The sequence below is a fragment of the Anas platyrhynchos genome, chromosome 2 (genome assembly GCF_047663525.1).
Source record: "Anas platyrhynchos isolate ZD024472 breed Pekin duck chromosome 2, IASCAAS_PekinDuck_T2T, whole genome shotgun sequence".
Classification (NCBI taxonomy): domain Eukaryota; kingdom Metazoa; phylum Chordata; class Aves; order Anseriformes; family Anatidae; genus Anas; species Anas platyrhynchos.
This window is the reverse complement of record NC_092588.1, coordinates 140,879,952-140,901,795: the sequence shown is the minus strand read 5'-3', so window position 1 is coordinate 140,901,795 and position 21,844 is coordinate 140,879,952. Positions and strand designations below refer to the sequence as shown.

The following is a 21,844-nucleotide window of genomic DNA, read 5'->3' as shown; positions in this document are numbered from 1 at the left end:
GAGATACAGAGTGGAGTACTCCATACCTTTAAACACAAAATGAGTTTCCAGTTAGGTATCGGGTTGACCAAATAGCTGAGAGAAAGAAAGGGGGGAGGAGGAGGGAAAGGAGGGGAATTTTAGGCTAGCTAAAGAATAATACAATTACTTATTTAAAACCTCAGAACTTTCAGGATGTACTGGTACTGCTTATTTGCATTTCAGTATCACGTTAACATTTAGCTGTTACTTTCAAAATTCCAAAGTACAGATGCTTAGATTTTGAAGTTACCCAAGTTATTTGATTCCTTAACACAATGCTGTAAAAATATGCAAAATTTGTGATAAAATTTTGATACAGTAGTTTCTGATACCAGTGCCTTTTTTCATGCTGCCCAAGGACCACACTTCACTGTTTTCTGAAGCTGAACTTCTTGGCACACCAAGAGGTGCACTAACTAAGGAGTATCTCACTCCTTAGCTTAAGGAGTAATGTATGAAAGACGGTGTATGAAAGTTCATAAAATGAAGTAACAGGAATTAACAAACGTGACGGCATTCTTTACAAATCACAGAGCAACTGAGAGGCCTCAGCTCAAAAAACCCTCCTTCACTGAGTAAGAACAGTCTTCCATGGCAGACTGGTATCCTGCCTCTGGTGATAAGAGCCAAATGCTTCTGATAAATTCATGAAACCAATCCCAAAAGTCAGTTTTCCTCCATCTGTTACTGGTTTTTTATTTCCCTGAAGTACAAAGGTTTAGATCTCCTGAAGTTTTTATGTTCTTTCTCACAATAGTAGCTATTTTTACTGTCCACATCAATGCTTAATCCCTTTACTCTTCATTCTATGACACACTATGGCACAGGTCCAATTGTCAAGTGTACTTTACAAGCAACTACTCCTTAGATTTAAAAAATATGTAAACAGTTTATTCAATTCAACACAACATTCCTTTGTTCTTGTATTACAAATTTAGTTAAAGGATACCCTGACTTGATCCTTTCTACTTTCTTTTATAATTTCCTGTACATTCTGATTTATCACCTTTCTAAACGGTCTTAATTATTTTTTCCATACAGCTTTTCCAGACATATATGTTTCTTGTCTCAGAGCCCCTCTGTGACTGTTAAATCTTTCTCAGATATGAATAACCTAACCCTGAATACCATAATCAATTCTAGAGCACCACTGATTTATTATAGTGACATTACATCTTTTTGAGGATTAATTTTTAGCCAATTTCTTCAGCGAAGATTTTCACTAAGCCATCCACATATGGTAAACAGGTCATTTCCCCAGTAGGTTACAGTTAACTCAGGTTCACTACTGAAGAATACAGTGTTCCAAATATTCCTGGGAGCATAAACTATATTCCATTCACCACCAATTAATTTTATTTACCATGGTGTTACCAGTTACACCATGATACAAGAATCAGGATAGCTCTCAGATGTATCTAACAACCTTCTTAAATCTTAATTAATACAAACTATTTCATCTCAGTAGAAAATTCTGATTTCTCTATGTTATTGTTCATTTCCAAATTATAATGAATATATTAAATAACATCAAACCCAGGATCTATCCTTGGAGAATCCAGGCTGTGACAACCCAAATGAAGGAGAATTTTAGAAATTATGAGTGTGATTTTAAATGTCTCACTGAGACACAGTGAAATCCCACATCCCATGAGAAAGAGTCTAAGAAAAATTGGCTTAATCTAAAAAAAACAGAGAGAGAGAGAGAAGTTATGCAACCTTTTCCTGAAGAATAATAGCAGGACATTTCTCATATAGAAGTCAAAGCTGGTCTGCCTTTGGAAGAAGCACATTTTAAAGACAAGTAAAAATTAAAGACACGCTGAAGTTTTTAAGCAGTTGTGCCAATGTACGTGTCTTAAAACAAATGCTTCCATCTGCCAGCTTTGTAGGGACATGGGGCTGAACGTGACATTCTGAATGGTCAGATTCATTCCTGCCTGTCACATGCACCACGTCCCATTAATCCCACCAGATAACTCTAACGCTCTACCTTAAAAAAAAAACACAGTAGGTATTTTGTTTCCACTCCTCTCACTGAAAAGCTGTTGCTGAGCTGATTGCTCAGAAGAGACCTTTTTTAGTTTTCAGTGTCCATTTATTCATGGCCAGTTTATTGTATTCGTATTGTGTTTGAGCTTTTGTCAATTACTTCCCTTCCTTTACTAGCACATAGCAAAACATGTTACTTACACTAAATATTTATACTATTGGAAACACCTCAAGCGGGTCACTGTCACATTCATGATTTTTATGGTTACAAGGGCAGACCTATCACTTAATTCAGATAATCAGAAAACGGCAACAATAATCAAAAGCCTAAAAATGGTTAAGATAATATAGTATTGGAGTATGTTATATAGATGACACATTCAGGTTAGTAACAGATTACAAAGGAAGGTTTCTGTTCTGCAGACGATGCTCCTCTGCCAGCAAGCCCCTACTTGGTGTTGTGATGCCTGCCTGCAGATGCCCCCAACCTCTGAAACATCCAAAATTCGGTGAGATTTGCTCCCCCACAGCCCACCCACCTGTTAGCGGTATTTAGGGTAAAACACCTGTCTTTAAGGTTTAGTCTCTCTCATTTCCCCCCTCTCGTCTATTATCCACACAGCTTTAGGTGCGACACCTCTCACGTTGCTGTCCCCCACGAACTCCGCAGGTAAACCTCACAGCTTTATTATAACCCTGAGACTACACTACTTTCCTCACTGGTGTAGGCAAAGCAGTAAGCCTGAAAGAAACCTTAAGAAACAAAGCACCAACCGGGCGTTATTCCTCCGCCACCGGCTCTCCCCTCAGCCCCCCGGCCCCGCTCCCCGATGGCGCCGCCGTTCCCCTGTTGCTAGGAGGCGGCTGCGGCGCATGCGCTGGGCGGCGGGCGGGAAGGTGGCGCCCGCGGCCGGGCGCCGCTGAGGGGAGCCCGGGATGGCGGCCCCCCCGCCTCCCCTCGGCTCCCTCAGCCGCCCGGCGGCGGGTCCAAGCGGGCTCCCCGTGGCCCTGCCGCCGCCTGCAGCCCTCCCTGTGTCACTGCAGAGCGCTGTGCCGCCCCCTTTACCCCGCCAGGCCGCGCCCCGGCTGCTAGAAATGCGGCTTTTTGCTTGTTTTTGGCCGCAGTGTGGCGGGGCAGGAGTTCAGGGAGGGCTTTGGAGGGGGGAGCTGAGGGTACAGGGCAGAGGGAAGCGAGGATCCTGCTTCTGGCCCTGGATTTTGCTGTAAGCAGCCGTGGGAGAGGGGAAAATGGCAAATAATGGCACGCAGTTGAGTCCCCTTTGCAATTTATCCCCACTCAGGAGTGCAAGTGGCAATTCTTTTAGGGAAGGGCTAAGTCTTTAATACAGGTGGGCTGGGGTACTGATGAAAAAATAAATCCTTAACTTCTCTAAATGAAAGAGAAAGGCTAGTTCCTCACACAAGTAATACTGAATTCTTATGAAAATTAATAAATATATACCATCTGTTTAAAAACTAAAAGTTCTCCTGTGCATCCTTCCATCATATTCTTTCTTTCTTTCTTCCTTCCTTCCTTCCTTTCTTTTTTGGCTCATATTATTCTTGTTTCACTGTCTGCAGAGCATTTGTGGGAAAATAAAAAGCCGTCGGTTCTTGGGAGCAAGCAGATAAAACAGTTATGCAACATAGAGCAAGGCAGAGGCAAATCTCTGTTAGAGCATCATGCATGGTGGCCCCGCAGTTAAGACACCAGCACAGAGCTTTGTTAGAGGACCAGAAGAGTTATCTCCTTTCTATTATCAGCTTTGGGCTGATGATGGAGAAAGCCATGCCAGATAGTTGTGCTATTTTCAGAACAAGAATTCATTGTCGTATTCTCTTTTGCCAGCTAAGGCTGTTTTGGAGTGAATGCTAAGCCAAATTCTGAAATCGAATAACATTTTCTAACTTCAAATTGCAGTTTAATTGCCATCAGTAACTGCAGAAGCAAATGGGAACAGGCAAATATAATCATTTTTGGACCTCAAAATCGGGTAATAATAGGTAAAGACATTACAGCTACTATTAACTCTCTCCTGTGATCTCTTTTTTATCACATATCTCATTCCTTTCTTCCCAGATTTTTTATTACGTTGCACTGCAAGTATAAATTCAGTTCTATTTTTATAATCCATATCAATCTGCAGAGATCGTAGCACAAATAGGTCCAGGCCTTGTTGGTTTATTCTGTGATAAATGTGATTACAGTTGTAGCAGAAGAGTTGGTGGGTCATTTTTAGTTGTAAACAAGCCCCATACATAATGGTGTCTTGTTCCACTTTTACCATCACCACTCCCGTAGAAAACGTAGAGATTTACGATCACCTTCACTAGAAACAGCTGCGATAACAAGTCGGAGCCATTTATACTGATCTGTATCTAACCAGAGAAATCATACTGAAGATCTAAAGCCAGTCTCAGACTGACTGACTCTCCATGAAGTCCCACTGATCTTTGATAGTTACAATGGATATTAGAGACAGGGAAAGAAGGGGGAAAAAATGTAGCTGCTTGGTAGAGAGAGGCAAGTCACCTGCTTCACAAACTTCTTGTGGGTCTTTATTTTTCTAAAGAGGCACTGCAGATGACAAATGTAAGGAGAGATGAATGTAACTACAGAAGGCAAAGATTTGGGTTTAAACTCTGTGCTGGGGCTGGCTGGGATGGAGCTAATTTTCCTCACTGCAGCTAGTATGTTGCTGTGTTGTAGATCTGTGGCTAAAACAGTGCTGATAACACTCCCGTGTTTCAGCTGTTGCTGAGCAGTGCTTGCACAGCATCAAGGCCTTCTCATTCTCACACTGCCCCCACAGTGAGGAGGCTGGGGGTGGGCAAGAGGCTGAGCTGGGACAGCTGACCCCAACTGACCATGGGGTTTTTCTGTACTAATATAGCTCAGCAATAAAAACTGGGGGGTAGTCTCACCAAAGTAGCCATTGCCTGTAAACTGGCTGGACATCAGTCTGCTTGTCAGAGCTGGTGCCTTTACATCATTTATTTTTCCTTTTTTGTCCTTCACTTATTGTGCTATCTTTATCTTGAACCACATTTTTTTTCTCACTTTTGCTTTTCCGATTCTTTCTCCCATCCCGCTGAGTGTGAGTAGTGAGCAAGTTGCTGGTGAATGCATAGTTGCTGGCTGGGATGAGCTCACCAGAAACTCAATGGTCTCTATAACAATAGCTTTCCTTTTACATATCTTCGGTGGTGATTGTTCTTATGGCTATTTCAAACATAATTCTGGCCAATCTCCACTTAGTTACATCTTTATTTCCATCTAAACTGTCGCACAAACTTTTGACAATGTAGAATCCACGTGAAAAGAGAAGTGGTAATCAGGTGCGCAATTGCTGTGTTTCAAGACAGTCCTGGAACAAAGGGTTTAGTTACTTGAAGATAAAAGTGCTTCGTGCAGATTGGAAACAGTCACACAAACTCTATGAAGAGCATGCATCTGCATTGTGAAGTAGACAGGCGTACAGACAACAGCAAGAAGAACAGCAACAGATGACCTGGAGAAAGATGAGCATGCTTCAGAGCTTCTCCTCAGCTCTGTTATTCATGCCATGTTTACAGGTCTAACCTCCAGGACCCTGAAGCACCTCCAGGTGTGTGCTCTTGTGGCATTTTGACTCCACGCCAGGTGAGACACATCCCTTCTGTGTTCTTTAGCCCAGTATGGATTTCTGTTCAGTTGTGTGACTGGAAGTTAAAGACTGTGAGCACATTGTGGGCACTTTACCTACTCCACGGTCTAGATAAAAGTGGTATTGTCATGCCATGGAAATGAATTTTGCAGAGATTATCTTTTCTGTCTTTATTTCTATCTGTGTTTACCATGGGTAAGAGGCAATCAAGCACTGTGTGACAGCCATATAATTGCAGTATTGTTATTATGTTTTGGCACAATTGTACAAATATATCAAGGAAAACATTTTTTTAATTTAATGTTGTGAAAATATTCTGAGGGTGTCATTAAGTAACAACATACTAATAAGGAGAAAAAGGAAGACGACTAATGAGAACAGTTACAAAATGTCATGAAAATTCACAACTTTGACCAATATTCACAAATGACAGAAATATTTTACTGAAAGTTAATTTATTCTAGCACTACAAAAATATACACGAAACAGGATAATACAGATTGCATTAAAGATAGGAGATTATGAAATTAAAGAGTTTTCTAGAAACTAAATACCTAATAGAGTGAATAAGGACTTTATTAACTACACGTTTTAATGAAATTTCTTCTGATGATTTAGCTTATGACAAAGCCACTACCGAATTTGTATGCTTTCCTGTGAAGGAACAGCGCCAAATGTCCTATCAATTTGATTAAATTAAGGCTTCTGCAAAAATAAATCAAGTGTGGATTAAAAACATATCTGAAAGAATATTATGGAACAACATTTTTAATATTTAATTTCATAAGGTCTTTAAGCACATAAGCTACTGCTAAATCAAAGTAGTTTTTGAATTTAAGTGTTGGAAATTTGCATGTTGAGGTGTTTCAAATTATCTTTCTAGTGTTACTGAAAGCACCACTGGGGGAGTTGTTTCTCATTTCCTGAAACATCAGAAGTGGAATTATTATTTGCTGGATTGCTTGTCTGAAATAATTCTTTTTTCCATTTAAAAAAAAAAAAAAAACACTCATATTTTATGCTTTAAGAAATGCATGATGACATACAGTACATACAGTCTTGTCATATAGCTTGCTTTATGTCAGTCTCAGAAGACACTTAAAAGGAGCTTTCCTTCTCTGACAAGAAGCAGCTGGCTTTGGGAATAATGAATTTACAACATATCATCATCTCATTTCAGTTTGGTATATTACTTCTCACATTAAAATACCCAATATCGATGTAAATTGACCTCTTTCTCTAGGAAAAAAAAAAATAAAAAATGAACAAGCCTTTCATTCTTTTGGCTTGCAAGTGAGATTTGTAAGTCTTCATTTTCTGCAGGCACCCTGCCTTCACCAAGGGTATGGATTGGATGGATTGGGACTACTCAAAAATGCCCTCCCACTGCAGGAGTATTTTTTGGCAGGTTTTCCTTTGATATGACATTCCAGGTGGTTCAGCAGTGAAAGTTTTAATCTTGGAGCTGAGGTCTCAGCTCTGCCATAGACTTCCTGTATGATTCCAAATAAACTCATAAAATGAAACCAATTTGGTTGTTTAACTGAAATGACTAAATACATTTGAAAATACCTTAGCATTTCTATACCTGAAATTCTGGCTATGAAACAGGATACTTCTGAGTGACAGGACATTATCATGCAGAGTGTTTTGAGCTGATGTTCATTAATGTCCTCAAATACAGTTGCTGCAGCACAGAAGCAATACAAAATTAGGAAGGGTATGCCTCAGTGGTATCTGGTGAATCAGTAGGTGGCACACTTGTTTCTTAGGGCATGTGTATCTTAAGAAAATGAGGCTGTATTTTAAGTCACCTTGCCGATTATATTTTTTGGTTTATAAAACCCAACAGCTTAGCTAACATAAATGGACCTGATGTCTAAGGTGGTGAAAACTGTATGTTGTCAAGAGATGTTAAATGATGACTGTAAGGAAGGATTGAAGGAAGGGTTTACTGAAGGAATCACCTTTTTGACCATACATCTAAAATATCGGATAATTCTGCCTAAATGTTTTCACAGCGTGTTAGCAAACATATTTTAAAGCATCACTTGTTTTCAAAGACACAGATCCTTCTTAAAGCTAAACTGAATCAATTCTCCAGCATATTACTAAGTGTCATCCTGGACATCCTAGGATTGACATCAGATGTTCTCAGAGGCCTTTCTCTCTTGTGTTGATGAAGGAACACAGAGACTATGTTTTAATAAAGTTTTTTTTTTTTTTTTTTTTTCCCAAATTTCAGTTTACAACTTCAGCCTTCAGAAATAAAGTGCTCTGTAGTATCCTCAGGACAAATTATGCCGTATCATTTCCATTCTTATAGCAACACTGTTCCCGGTAAGCCTTGCCAAAGGCTGTGTTTCGACAAGGAATGACAACTCTGTTCTTATCTTGGCTTTGAAGGCTAGACTTGCAAAATATAGAAGATAGTTTAATGAATATTTTTAACTTGTTTCACTACTGTAGTATTCAAAACAGAATATTTTCTTGGTCAAAGTCTGCTCTTTTAATTATAGATTTAGAATTCTCATTTCTCATTCATCGTTTTAATGTTTTGCTTCCTTTGTATTCCTCCCTTTGTTTCTTGTTTGGAAGGGAAATTGAGCAATTTTTTTTTTTTGCTTTTCTTTAGTTCCTCTTCATTAATCTACTCTGTAATTTACATAACTTTCTCAACTCTGAAAACAGTCTAGAGTACAGAATTACATTTTAATTTTCCTTTTGCTTACTGTGTAACTTTAAAAAAGTTGAGGCAAAATAGGTCTGCAGCTGAGAGAGGGACAAGGAGTCTTTAATGTAGGGATTTTTCTTCTGAGTTTGGAAATCCAAAAAGAAGCAAACATTTCTAAGTTTGAAGTTATGCAAAGAAAAGTTATACAAATAAGGTTTGCTGAAAAATGTGGTAGTTTCAATGAAAGCTCTGATTTTTTATTCACTGAAAATGCTCTTTGGGTTTAGAAAATTAGTTCAGAGATTAAAAAATCTCTGGTTATTGAGCTTATTACCTCATATATTGCTATTAAATGTTATTTATCTCATTCCTTAATTTTAGCTGGGATACCTCTATCCCTTGTGCTATTAGATGTTTAGCTGTAAGAGTGTGTAAATCTGTTATTTCTGAAATATTTTTAAGTCAGATATTTAGAGATACCAAACTATCTTCAAACTGCTTTCCTCTCCCCTTCATAGTCAGGATTTTTTGTAGAAGTCAGAGCATCTATTTACTCCCACGCCCAACTAATCTTTAAGGAAACACTTGTTTTGGAATGTTTTTGCCAGACTCAGCCTGGAGATGAGAATCCAGCATCTTCCTGGCCAACCGCTTAATGAGCCCATGGGTAACTTGAAAGGTGCCAGCAGTGCTGTCTCCAAAGCCTGTTGGTGGTGCCAGGCCCTATCGTCAGAATAATGTAATTCACAGCTTGAATATAGGTTTAAACTAGCCAAGCTCTTGTATTTTTGCTCCTATAAAAGCTAAGCAGAGTGAAAGATGAGCGCATGAAGGGAAACTAGCAGTGCTTTAGGACAGTCACCCTGCAACCACGTGGAACTGAGGCTCTTGTTTTAACTTTAAATTATTTTTAATTTCAACCACATTTCCTAGCTTGATTACCATCCAGTTCTTGGTTGTGTGTGTGTTTTTTTGTTTGTTTGCTTGTTTGTTTTTTCTGCATTATTTGCATTGAAAACTTTCCTGACATGTTGTCAGCCTACCAAAATGTTACCTATTTCTGGATATTAAAAATTTGGTCATCAGCCCGGTCATTTGAGGTATTTTGGCAGAGTGCATTCAGGAGCATTTGCTAGGGCATCTGCGCTGAATGTTACAGAGCTGTGTTTAGTTTAGGATGCTGAACAACCAACATGTTGTGCAACACAGCCCTCCTTTGTCTTCTGCTTTTTCTTTTCCGGTAGAGCTTGTTGGATCTTGCACTCCCTTTGCCTTTAGTGTAAGTACACATTCTGTACTTGCCTAGTCCTGATTTCTGAGTCGATACGTACTCAGAAATCACAGCTTAGCATTTTTTTTACTAAGCATAAATCAGAATGAGACTACATGCTATGTGGTTTTGTAAAATCACTGTTGTCCAGAGTAGTAAAAATTTGTGTTCTGTTGCCTTACATGGACGGATACTATGAACACAGAAAAAACTTTCCAGACATGGACATCCCCCTGGACAGCAACGTCAAGGTGTGGTTTCTAATGCAGAGGGTATTGAAACAGGCTTTTAGAGTATATATAATGGTGTTTTGGTTCCCTTTGTGTGTCAGGTAGACACACACATGACTGTACCCAGACTGAATGAGAGCTGCTTCTGTGCACCCTGGGATCTTTTCTTCACTGTCCATATCCAGGGACCTTATTGAAGAAACCAAAGCAGGGGATAAGAAGGGGAAAGATGCAAACTGGAGAGCTCATAGGTTTTGGTCTCTGATACAGGATGCGTGCAGCTGAGCACACAAAAACCAGCAGCCCTGGGCCCACTGTTTTCAGCTAATGCAGGTTTGGTTCTTGTCGGATGCCCAGGACTTTTGTTCTGGAGAGTCTGGTGTTGGGCAGCTTTCTTTTACAGTAATATAGATCAGGATCTGAAAAGTTACCTGCTAACTTCATGTCTCTGTGTTTTGGTGATCATTTAAAACAATTTCTTTACATGATGTGTGCTCTAATAGATTGGCCTTTACAGATAACGCACTGCAGCACACAGCACGATGTCACAGCATTGCATCTCAGCCTGGAAACCTTTGCAAGTTGTCTGAGATAAATAAAAAAGATAAATGTGGTAACTGTATATATTTCCATAATATATGGAGCCTCATGTCTTCACTAACCTAACTAGGAAGCCACCAGCAAGTGGTGCATCTAAAAGCTTTTTTTTATTATTATTTTTTTAGGCCAGATGGTACTGTCTCCTTTTTCATTGTGGTTACCCTGAAGTCAGAGACACTATCACAGACAATGTAGAATTGCTAAGCAGTGTTTAAATACCTGTTCTGTGTCTTGTTTGTATACTTTCTGTATGTTCTTCCCTTGTACCATGCGCAATTAGCTAATAGTGAGGCTCTGTAGTCTGGAATCAAGCTAGAGACACACCATTAAAATATAATCTTGTTTATTTAGAAATCGTTTAAGTAATGTCCTCTTTGCACATCCACAGACGTTTCTTTGCTCATAGTTCCAAGCCTCTTTCCAGACAGCCCTGTCCCAAAAACTGTTGATGCCAGGCCTACATTACTGCTTGCTGCATGTTGCATATCCCCTGGGGTTGGCACCAAATTCCAGGTCCCAGTGCCAGGTACACACACCTGGCTCAGTCACTGGTGGGATCTAGCTGCACCCTGAATTTTGGGCAACGGCTCTTACTGTTTCTTGGTTTTGGAAAGCCACTTAGACCAAAAAAAGGGGGACTTCTTGCATGCTGAAAATATCACCGCTGTCACGCCTGTGCACTTACATGAGTGAGTTTTAGCAAGCTCTCTTCACAATGTTTTAGTTTCTTCAGTGATTTATTCATTTATTAATGGTGTAATTGCAACGTAGTAAGAGCAAAAGGTAATGGTAAAGGTAAAAAGTGAAAGGATAGAATATAAGAGATAAACAAAACCAATTACAGTAGTAAAAGAGCACTGTGAGTAAATAGCATTGGGGTCAACACTGGGGCTCAAAGGAATTCAGCCTGCTGCTGAGCACCACAAGATGCAGCAGGCATCTGCTTGTGTTTATCCATGTAGCTGCCCCCATCTACCTCTCTGCAGACTGTGCCTGTGTCAGCCTCGGTAATGTGGAGGCTTTTCAGCTCTGGGATTTACTTGGCTGTTGGCACAGCAGCTCAGTATTGCATGGGCAATCCAGGAAGCCCTAATAAAACAGGAACACGTGAATGGCCAGGTAGAAAGACAGGATAAGTTGAGCTTTTACTGGAGGTATTTGTAGGCTCTCTTCACTTAGCAGAGTGAAGGAGCCAGCTCTGATTCTGAAATAAATACTCCTTATGTTTACAATAACAGTTGTTTTTTAATCTCTCCCTAAATGATATTCTTTCAGTTTTAATGTGTGCTGCTACCTCAAAGCATTGCTTGTGTAAAATTTTGCTGTTGATGATCAAGGCGGTGTGATATGTTTAACAGACCTATATCTCAAACCTCTATCTCATTTGATATCACAGGAAGTCATTGTGATGATTGCTTGGTTTTGTTGGGTTGTTGGTTTGTTGTTTTTTTTTCCATTCACTGTGCCATGATTTAACATGAGACTGATAGAACCAAACTTTATTTCAAGTTCTTTTTATAAGATGCCTGATTTGAAGATATGCTGGATTTGTGATTATTTACTTTCTAACCATTTAAATCTATGTGCTAAAACTGTGTTTTTCACTGCTTGCTGGTTGATTGTAGTTATGTGTTAAATTTGATTATAGGGGAGAGGAGCTTGCTTTCTTGCAAAGGCAAACCAGTCTTTGAAGCTGGCTAGTTTCTTCTTGCAGTCCTTCCAAAGTTTTAAGTTTTACCTTCATCATTGGACATCTTCTAGACTCCTTATATGAAAGTGTGTGCTTAATAGCTTCTCAGATAAAAGTAGCCAAGAAAACTTTTTTTTTTTTTCTTTATCAGACCAAGTTTTAAGACGTATTTCAGTTGCAACACTGGTTGTGCAGCCCATGCCTTTAAGCAAAGGGTTAACTGTTTGTCTCCTTGTGTCAGTTCCTCAGTTGGTATGGATTAGTGTAGCTGACTTCAGCAGAACCAGCTCTATTTTCAGCAGCTCAGAATATAGTCTCTTGGGCTGTTTTAGTATTAAACAAACTTGTTCAATTAGCAACAATTACTTCTGACAGTGAAAGGATAACAGAGGATTCTGCTCGCAGGTGTCCGTCTTTGATCTTAGCCCATTGAGCCATTTAATGATTTTGTTTGGCTTGGTGCTGCAAGCTATCAACTAGACAAAACAATTTTTAAAAAATTAGTTCTCTAATTTCTGAAGGCCTTCGTCATTAAATGTTCATGCCAAGATCTCCGTGTGCATGTCTGGGGAGGCGGCAGCAGCAAGAAGAACTGCAATGAGAAAGAGCAGAAATAAAAGGGATGCAGGGGGCACAGATGAGGCTGAAATGGATCACTTGATGACAAAGCTGAAGCATAAGCAGTCAGAGAAATAAATCAAAGGACAGAATTGCTTATTCTGTTGGATTTCCCTGCATTCATGAAGGAGGCAGGGACATATGCTTAGGATTAAAGCTAATGTGCCTTTCAGACAAAAAAATCATTCTCTGGGGCTTATGCTTTCTGTTCTCAGACCTCTTGAAGTTAACATTGAAGTCATTAGCAATTATACAGGAGAAGATTCAGCTAAATATCCCTTCAGGTCTCCCTGGCTGGACCTAATGAATCTGGATGCAGCGTTTCCCCAGCTGACAGTCTGATAACACTTCATATCTCTAGCTAGCTCAGCTCTGCTGCACAGTGTTACAGCAGAGTTCCTTCTCTTTTGTAAAGTGTTTGTGAATTTATACACAGAAAAAGGCTCAGAGTAACATCAGTACTGTAGACCAACGCAGAAATACTGATGTGCTTTAGAACAAATATTACTTCATACTTGGCAGGCCTATAGATAACCAAAACTTTTTTTTTTTTTCCATTTTCAGGAGTGCTTCATGCCAGTTTGTGTTTGCTTACTTCACCACTGAGAGCAGTAAATCAGTGCAAGTAAGTCATAGTGAATCATGCTTATTAGCAATTAATACCTGATAAGATTTCAAAAGTGTTAGTAAACTGAAACAACTGGCAAGGATTTATACATTTTTATAAATTACATTTAGAGTGTTATTCATAATATTCACTTCTATCGATCTCAGAATAATGTAGAAACCCTAACACAGTTATTAACTATACATATTTCTCTCATTATTCTGACAGGTTTATCAGAACAGCATATTTCAGATTTCTGTAAATTATAACAAGATATGACAGGCAGGCTAGATAAGAAAGGATACACATCTTCACAAGTAAAACCTGGAATAATTATATAGTGTACTTGGTAAGACAGGAATCTTGTTGAAATGAAAGATGAAGAAAGAAATTATAACAATTTCAAAGCTGTAGTCATTTTTAACTGAAGATTCTACTTATTTTTCCACTTGGCAACTGTTATATTAGCTATAGCATAGGGAGATCAAATGAAAATGGAAAAACAGGAGGCTTTTTCACACTGCAGGCAACTGTAATGGGTTCTACCAATTTTTATTTGTCCCTTTCATTGTGCTAATGAGACTCTCTCGGTTATAAAGGGTTTCACTTGGCTATTGAACTTTCTGCCAGTCTAGAAATTGGCTAGTGCTATATAGCTGTATTGTATGTTTTAGCACCTGTTGTTATGGTCATTACTCAGGGATACTGACAATTGCCCTTTGGTCTTTTGTACATGCTGTTCTTTCCAGCTTCTCTATGGCTTATTGTTTTTCGTGCTCTGAACCTGTCATCTTCCCAGTCTGAATAATTTCCTCACTATAGGACAGTTAGTGTCTCATCAGTCAAATACTTCACTGTGGAAGTGATTTATTCAGAGCTGTGGGGTTTTACAAATCAAGATCACTTTCCCGAATGACACAAATGATACCATTACTAAATATAATACTGGGGGATTTATTGCACGGTCTGCTTTATTCTAAACTCCAAGTTCTGCACGTTGTATGGCATCAGGTATCAGTGCTCTCAGGTCCTGTTTATTTTGGTACCTGTGAGAATGCTGTGCTAGGTCAGGGGACAGAGGGAGCACTGAGTGGTGGGCTAACACGGAGCTGGGCTGCATCCAGAAAGTGCACCCCTCAGTAGGACCTCTGAGAGCAGAAGGCTCTTTTAGGACAGCACGGGCATGCAACAGCTTCATTCCTGCTCCATGATTTCATGCACCAAATCAAAGCATCTGTGTAAATGCTGAGTAAATGTGTGCGTTGGATCCCCAGCTGCAAGAAAATGCCAGGCAGGAGCTAACTGCATGAGCCCTGCAAGCAGCATGAAATACTTGGCAGGTCTGAAGTCTAAATTCAGTGATGCTGTGAACCCAATTGCCACAGACTCACACCCTGCACAATCACTCGCATCTCTCAGATAGAAAAGATAGAAGGTTAGACCCACACTGTGCTTCCCGGAGCAACAGATAGCAAGAAAACAAGTCAGATATTTTCAAATTCTCTACTGAAGAAGGACAGAATATTGTAATAACATTAAAGCAAAAATACTGACTGTTATAACAAGTGATCTAAAACCAGAAAAGAATCCTTTACTCTAAGTATGGTCACGGGTTGAGCTTTATTTCGGAGTGTGTGTATAAGCTGGTCATGGCTGTCAAGTTCAAACTGTAATTAATATGTTGTGCTAAATGATGATGATGTGGATGCATTGGGGGTATTCTGGTGAGTTCAGTACACAAATGTTTGGACTGATATAGACACTATTATTTAAGATTTTGCCAGTGGTTATATTCACAGATATTAATAATTTAACGCAGTTATTTATAATCTAGCACCTCTTAATCTTCTGGCAGGCAAAGTTTTCTATAATTTTGATGTACACTGATTTCATTTTTTTCAAACACATTCCACAGAAATTTTGGCACCAAGTTGGCATTTGTATCCTTCCTCCTGTATCTTTTTTTTTTTTTTTAATTTTCCACTAAAGATTTTCAAGCCCCAAATGAAAAAAGATATAGGAAGTGACCAGTGCTTACTTCCTTTGAAATTAAAACCAAATCCTCATCTCAGTTCTAGTCAGTGGGTTTAAGTTCTGTTGACTGTGTAGCCTGGAGTCCAGCCACAGATGTTCCTGATGCCCCATTACATAGACAAACCAGTACAAAGCTAATGTATTAGTTATATAACTTATCTTTCCTTACTCCATCTTTATTTTTAAGACCACTTTGAAAAAGAGTAATTTTCTGTGTTGATATATCAGTATGGAATTTATTTCTTCCCTTTTTGGTTTGGCATAAGATAGACCAAAACATCAGGTTTTATGTGGGTGATAGTCCAAAATGGACAGAGGTAGTGAAAGGATGATATCATTATTTGCAGTTTTTATTCTGAAGAGATGAAAAATGCAGAGTTTTTGTCTAGTAAGTGCTTCTGCTTTCTCTAACAAAGTTGTGGACAGATAGTTGAAAACAGATACCCTGTAACTTACAGCTTGATATCCAGCTTGAGTGATATCATGGTCTAAACATGTTCCAAAATAATGGAAAGAGCACAAGAAACAATCAAAGTGTGGGTCCTTCCGGTGAAATGCACTGCATATGTCTGACTATCACATATTTCTGGGAGCTATAGCTGATTAACACATTTGGCTGTTACTTGGAAGAGCAGTAGGTGATATCTGCTCAAGGACAGAACTCGTGTTTTTGGAGAGTATCACGGGATGTCGTGCCAAAGGTGGCAGGAACTGGACTCACTTTCCACTCCAGCGTGCCAACGACTGATTCACCTAACGTATGAAATTGAATAATACCTGGTGACAATTTTTTTTTCATTCCTCTGGATTTCTTACAATTTTATTTTAATCATTTCAGTGTATTTTATAATTAGTTTATTTTTTTATTGTTAATATATTAATTAAAAAGCTATGTATAAGCCATGGACTTAGCTGCCTGCACAGAAAGGTACCACATGTCTTTTCAGCCATCGTAGGCCTCTCCCAATGCAGCCGCCTTTGGCCACGCGTGGGCCACTCCATCACAGAGGCTTTTGAGGTTACAGTGGCCACCACTGGTAACGACAGACATGGAGAGCACTGAGGTACTCAGCAACTTCTTTGCCTCCGTCTGCACTGGTAGATGGGCTTCCCAAGCCTTTCATTTCCCTGAACCCATAGATGGAGGCTGGGGGAGCAAAGTCCCACCCACTGTACGTGAAGAACAGGTTCAAGACCACCTGGTGAATCTAAACAGGTACAGGTCTGTGGGACCTGATGACATGAATCCCAGGGTCCTGAGGGAACTGGCTGATGGAGTTGCCAAGCCTCTCTGCATCATAGCTGAAAAGTCCTGGCAGTCAGGTGATGTCACATCATGCCTCTACTCTTCAACAATTAAAGAATTGAACAAAGAGCACTACTTGTCAACAATTAAAACAATTAGGAGACATTTCTTCTCAGGAAGAGCAGTCAGGCATTGGGACGGGTTGCCCGGGGAGGTGGTAGAGTCACCATCCCAGGGGGGGTTCAAGGAAAGGTTGGATGTGGTGCCTGGGGACATGGTTTAGTGGGTGACATTGGTGATAGGAGGATGGTTGGACCAGGTGATCATGAAGATCTTTTCCAACCTTAATTTTTCTATGATTCTATGATTGAGAACCTGAGATTCCTTCAGGTAGCTGCCAAATGTGTCTTAAGACCAGTTCTCTCTTTGTAGTGACCTGCTGGAGACCATGGGAGGTACACAGGACTCTAGGACATCTCAGATGCCACCACAGGTGCCTGTGTATGCAAATCAGACCTTTGGGAGTGACTTTTGTTTGCAGATTTCTGTGTCTACATAGGGAAATCTGCACGCGTTACTGTACTCACTGGAGTTGTTATACTCGGTGGCAATCTAGCCAGGACATTGAGTGAAAGCTAGAACAAAACTGAGCTCATCCCAGCACAAACACCTAGAGCCAATTCACAGCCCTCAACAGAGCTATCTAGTGTTATCTGAGACGCCCTGTGGTATTCATCCACAGCTGGCAGATCTGAAGCCAGATTTGTGGGAGACCAGTGTTTTTCTGGAACAGCAGCAGGAGGCCAGAACAGCACCCTGTGTCATCCATCATGCTGCCAGGTGAATCTGTCCAGCAGCACGATGCAGGTATAAGCAATCGTACATGCCTGTTCACTCAGTTGCACAGTTTTACAGACTCCATGGCTGGAGTGACTAATACCATGACAAAATGGGAGCTTAGGCACCTGACTGACATACGGATATTTACATGCATATACCCAAATTTATGTGTATTGATATTTATATATATTTATTGATATGCAGGCTGAGTTTCACCCTTGTGTTCATGGTCTATTTCTAGTCCTTTCATTACTTATAGGGGAGCTTATAAAAAAGATGGAGAGAGACTTTATGAGGACCTGTAGTGACAGGACAAGGAGAAACAGTTTTAAACTAGGAGAGGATATATTTAGATTAAATATAAGGAAGAAAATCTCCGATTAGAGCCTGATGAGGCACCGGCACAGGCTGCCCAGAGAAGCTGTGGATGCCCCATCCCCGGAGGTGTTCAAGGCCAGGCTGGATGGGGCTTTGGGCAACCTGCCGTGGCAGGGGGGTTGGAACTGGGTGGTCTTGAAGGTCCCTTCCAACCCAAACCATTCTGTGATTCTGTGACTTCAGGGGACACTACAAAGATCTACAGTCTGGCTCCTGCTCTGAAATGCCCAGTGGAGGAACCTGTCTCTGTCACTCTCTCTAGCTGGGGCTTGGGAAGCTGTGTGATACAAATTATTTTTTAAGTCTGTCCCTGAAATGCAGCTTCTTACAGTGATAAGGGATTCCCATACTTACTAAACCTTAGGGGGCCTAATGGATTTAACCTCCATCCCACTCGAGACAAGACAGCTACGCAACGGCTCCATTTCTAATATCAAAGCCGTGGCAGGGCAGTCTGGTGAAAATAAGCATCCAGTCCTGTGGTGATTACACCTGCTTGGCTATGTTTGTATGTGTTGTACACATGCAATTTACTTGTATTGTAAAGGTGTAGTTTGTTGTTTGTTTCAAGGCTTGTTTTGTTAGGAATTAATTCACCCCCACTACTCACAACTGCTCCTGGTTACTTCCCAGTTTACTGCTGCCCTTCTGCAGTGTGTTCGCTCCCACTTCAACTGCAGATTTCCACTGCAGTTGAACATACATCAAAGAAACAGTCAGGAGCACAAAAACAGACTGTATAAATTTCAGAAGTTTCTTTTCTGTTTTCACTTTAATTTTCATATTCAGAGGAAACCCTAAGGAATACTGGACTGTAAAACAGCTTGGAGATCAATCACGAGCCTTTGCAGTATTTTTATTGTTGCTATTGTTCTTGTGTCATGTTGTGAACCAAATTTTCAAGACTTGCATAGCTAAGTCTGCAGACTTCTGCCTGGTGGGACTTTGAAAAATATCAAGGCAGGATAAATATGCTGAAAAAGGGCACACCTGCCTCTTTGGTATTTCTGGAAATGAGGTGTTTACCCTGAATAGGCATTTAGAGAAAAGCACGTCCCTTCGTGTCTTTGGGAATCTATGCACTTTGGAAAACTGCTCTAATTATTTAACGGAAGGTGAATAATTTCTGAGGTTTGCTGAGAAATTGAAGACATACCACATTAAAAGTATTGGAGAACACATAAAATATGCAATCATTTTAAAGAAGGAGATTGACAGACACCGTGACCCTTCTCGGTAGACATCATCTGACAGCTTCTTGGGAAAAAAAAATTGCAGTAAATGAACTCTGTGTGGGAGAAGGGGAAGGCTGGAAGGTGTTTATGCACCAGCTCAGAAGCAGTAGTCACGGTGTGTGATTTGCCGTGCGGATCTGCCAACACAGGCAGATCCCGGTGGCAGAATCTGACAAATTGGCAAACAAATCCACTGCGCTGTGGGGGGAGATAAGCGGTGGTGTGATGAGACACAAAAAGGCAGTAACATCAAAATTGTGGTCAGGGAATATCATAGCCACTGTATTTTGTGTATACTCAGTTGAGGGGGGGATATGCATAACAGATGGCCTGAAAACAGCAGTTTTGAATTAATCAGGATGCAAGATTATGGGGATACAGATGACAGATTTAGTGTATCGATGGTGAAAAACTAGATAGGAGAAGTATTGTAGTGGAAGGAGTAGCAACCCATGCACTTAGGCTTGGAATTTAGTTGGAAGGGACTTCTGGAGGTTATCAAATCCATCCCCTTGCTCAAGGCAGGGCAGAGCTTTTAAGTCGCGGTGGGCCTTGTCGAGATGAATTCTGAGTGTCTTCAAGGATGGATCCCTATGCCTTTGGGGCAACCTGTTTCTGTGCTTTAACAACTTCAGAGAGGACTTTTTTTTTTTTTTTTTCTGTGTTCCCTCAGAAAGTCCTTTGTTGCTGCCTGACTGTTGTCTCTTGTCCTTACCCTGTGCAGCTCTGAGATAAGTCTGGCTTCATCCTGTCCATAAGCCCCGAACATGAAGTTCAAAGCAGCAGCTGGTTTCCAACTGAGCCGCCTCTTCTCCAGGCTGAACAGCCCCAGGTATCTCACCTTCTCCATGTACGTTAGGTGCTCTGGTCCCTTAGACACCCTGACAGCTGTCTGCCAGACTCATTGCGGTATGTCCATGCCTTCCTTGTGCTGGGGCTGCCAAAACTGGCCGTGTGTGCCGAATTGAGGGGAGTAGTCACTTCTGTCAGCCAGCTGGCTACGCTGCGGCTAGTGCAGCCCAGTGTGCAGCTAACTCTGCTGCTGCTGCTGTGATTTCCAGAGCCAGAAAGTCTGCGGGGAAGTGGTCTTTGTAAATCCAAATTCTAGGAATCATTAAAAATTCCCAAATCCCTGTAGGGCCCTTCTGGGTCTATCATGAGGTTGGATAACTCATTTAAGCCGACAACTGTGAGTTCTCCTAGCATGGGCGAGTGGCTGAAATTGTTTGGAGGAACACCCAGCTGCAGTGCTCAAGGATAGCATGTGGTTATTCATCAAGATTTTATTTGCTAACAAAAATAATGAATTCACTGAGGACGTTGTGAAATCAGAATGGTGAGAGGAAAGTTATACAACACCAACAACAACACTGTGCATGAATTTCATATACAGTGCATAAATAAAAGGCTGTATGCATTTTAAATCCAGTTTATCTGAAGTCTAGTATAGGAAAATTAAGTAGATCCATGCATGGCTAGAAGGAAGCAAATACATTCCTTTCATAAAATTCTCCATAAATATAGTTGTGTAACAGAAATTTGTCAGTGAGTATCATGATTGAAGTTTATTCTGTGTAACTTACAGAATATGTGTGTAAAATATGGGTAGTGCAATATAAGTAATGGTGATGATTTTTACAGGATGCAGGCAAGAATCATGTACATTAGGGATGTTTTTTATTTACAGTGTTATCATAGAATCATTGACTGTCTCTTGAAAGATGCCGAGGACCTTCAGTTTCCCATGTAGGACTTTGTCTTTGATTTCAATATGTATTTTAAAGGAGTATGTGAGCTCTTAAGATTCTTACTGTAATAAATGTGCCTTAAGTATTATTCTTTTTCGATACAAAACAGATGGTACAGAACCATGATATATACAGAGAACTTAATCTAAAACAGCCTTGATCTGTATCTGTAGTCCTGCCACAATTTATTTTCTTTTGTAGGTTAATTCTATTGCAGGCTGAATTCACAAGGCAGAAATTAGAGATATGTGGAAACCTTCATTTCCACTTTTTAAATTCTGATCAATAACACTTGGTCAAATCTTTCATGTTCCCTTTTCACAAGGACCATGGAGGATATATCTTGGGCTTTGCATGAGATTAATTTTAGGCTCTATCACGATGTACTCTTTAGTGTAGTATTTACAGTCTGCCACAGCAGAAGTTGCTGTGCAGTTGGAGGCCTACCTTCTGATACCATCTATCAACTAATGCAAACTCTGCAAGTAAATGGCTCTGATATTTTCAGTGATTTTAGTTCTGATTAATGCTAGCGTGAAATCAGAATCAGACCCAGCAGAATTATGGTGGATTTGAGTTCACTTATGTATTTATTTATATTTCAGTGAGCCTACTTTTAATGCTAGGTGATATGCAGAGATTGAAAAAAATATATACAAAATTTAATCGGATGTAGAGCACATTAATAGAATAAAACTGCATTTGCAGGATTTAAATAAACCGTCAGTAAGAGCCGTACGATGGAATTTAAATCTCAGCTGAACAGAACAATGAAAGCCAGCAGCTTTCTCAGCCCATTGCAGGGTCTTCGTGGTGGCACATACCTAACCTCTCCCTGCTTGCAGCCTCAGTAATGCCATGGAGTAAAAGCATCTGACAGATGAGCATAAATGTTCAGATGCCAAAAAAGTGGTAAAACTATATATTTTTAAGGGGCTAGAATATCTGTTTTCTGCTCGGCATGCCTAAGCATCAGAGGTCACTGTCTGAAGGCAAAGAGCAGTAGGCTGTACC

The 21,844-nt window shown here is 40.2% G+C and overlaps 1 protein-coding gene and 1 long non-coding RNA gene across 12 annotated transcripts in view; one reads left to right on the top strand and one right to left on the bottom strand.

The window, feature by feature from the left end:
• Positions 1–2,902, bottom strand: part of ARMC3 (armadillo repeat containing 3) — a 61,694-nt gene extending 58,792 nt beyond the window's left edge. For 4 of the 11 annotated variants that reach the window (XM_021279286.4, XM_038175302.2, XM_072033697.1 and 1 more), the window contains exon 1: positions 2,788–2,902. The gene's annotated coding sequence lies outside the window, so the exon portion shown is untranslated. Of the gene's footprint in view, positions 1–1,740; positions 2,767–2,787 lie in introns of those variants that run through there. The other 7 variants (XM_005030601.6, XM_038175301.2, XM_072033699.1 and 4 more) reach the window with 7 other exon arrangements.
• Positions 2,903–4,423: 1,521 nt separating this feature from the next.
• Positions 4,424–16,182, top strand: LOC106020362 (uncharacterized). Its single transcript, XR_002406741.4, has 4 exons — positions 4,424–4,564; positions 5,590–5,656; positions 13,307–13,367; positions 15,265–16,182. It is a non-coding gene; the product is annotated as an uncharacterized lncRNA (long non-coding RNA).
• Positions 16,183–21,844: the final 5,662 nt, after the last annotated feature.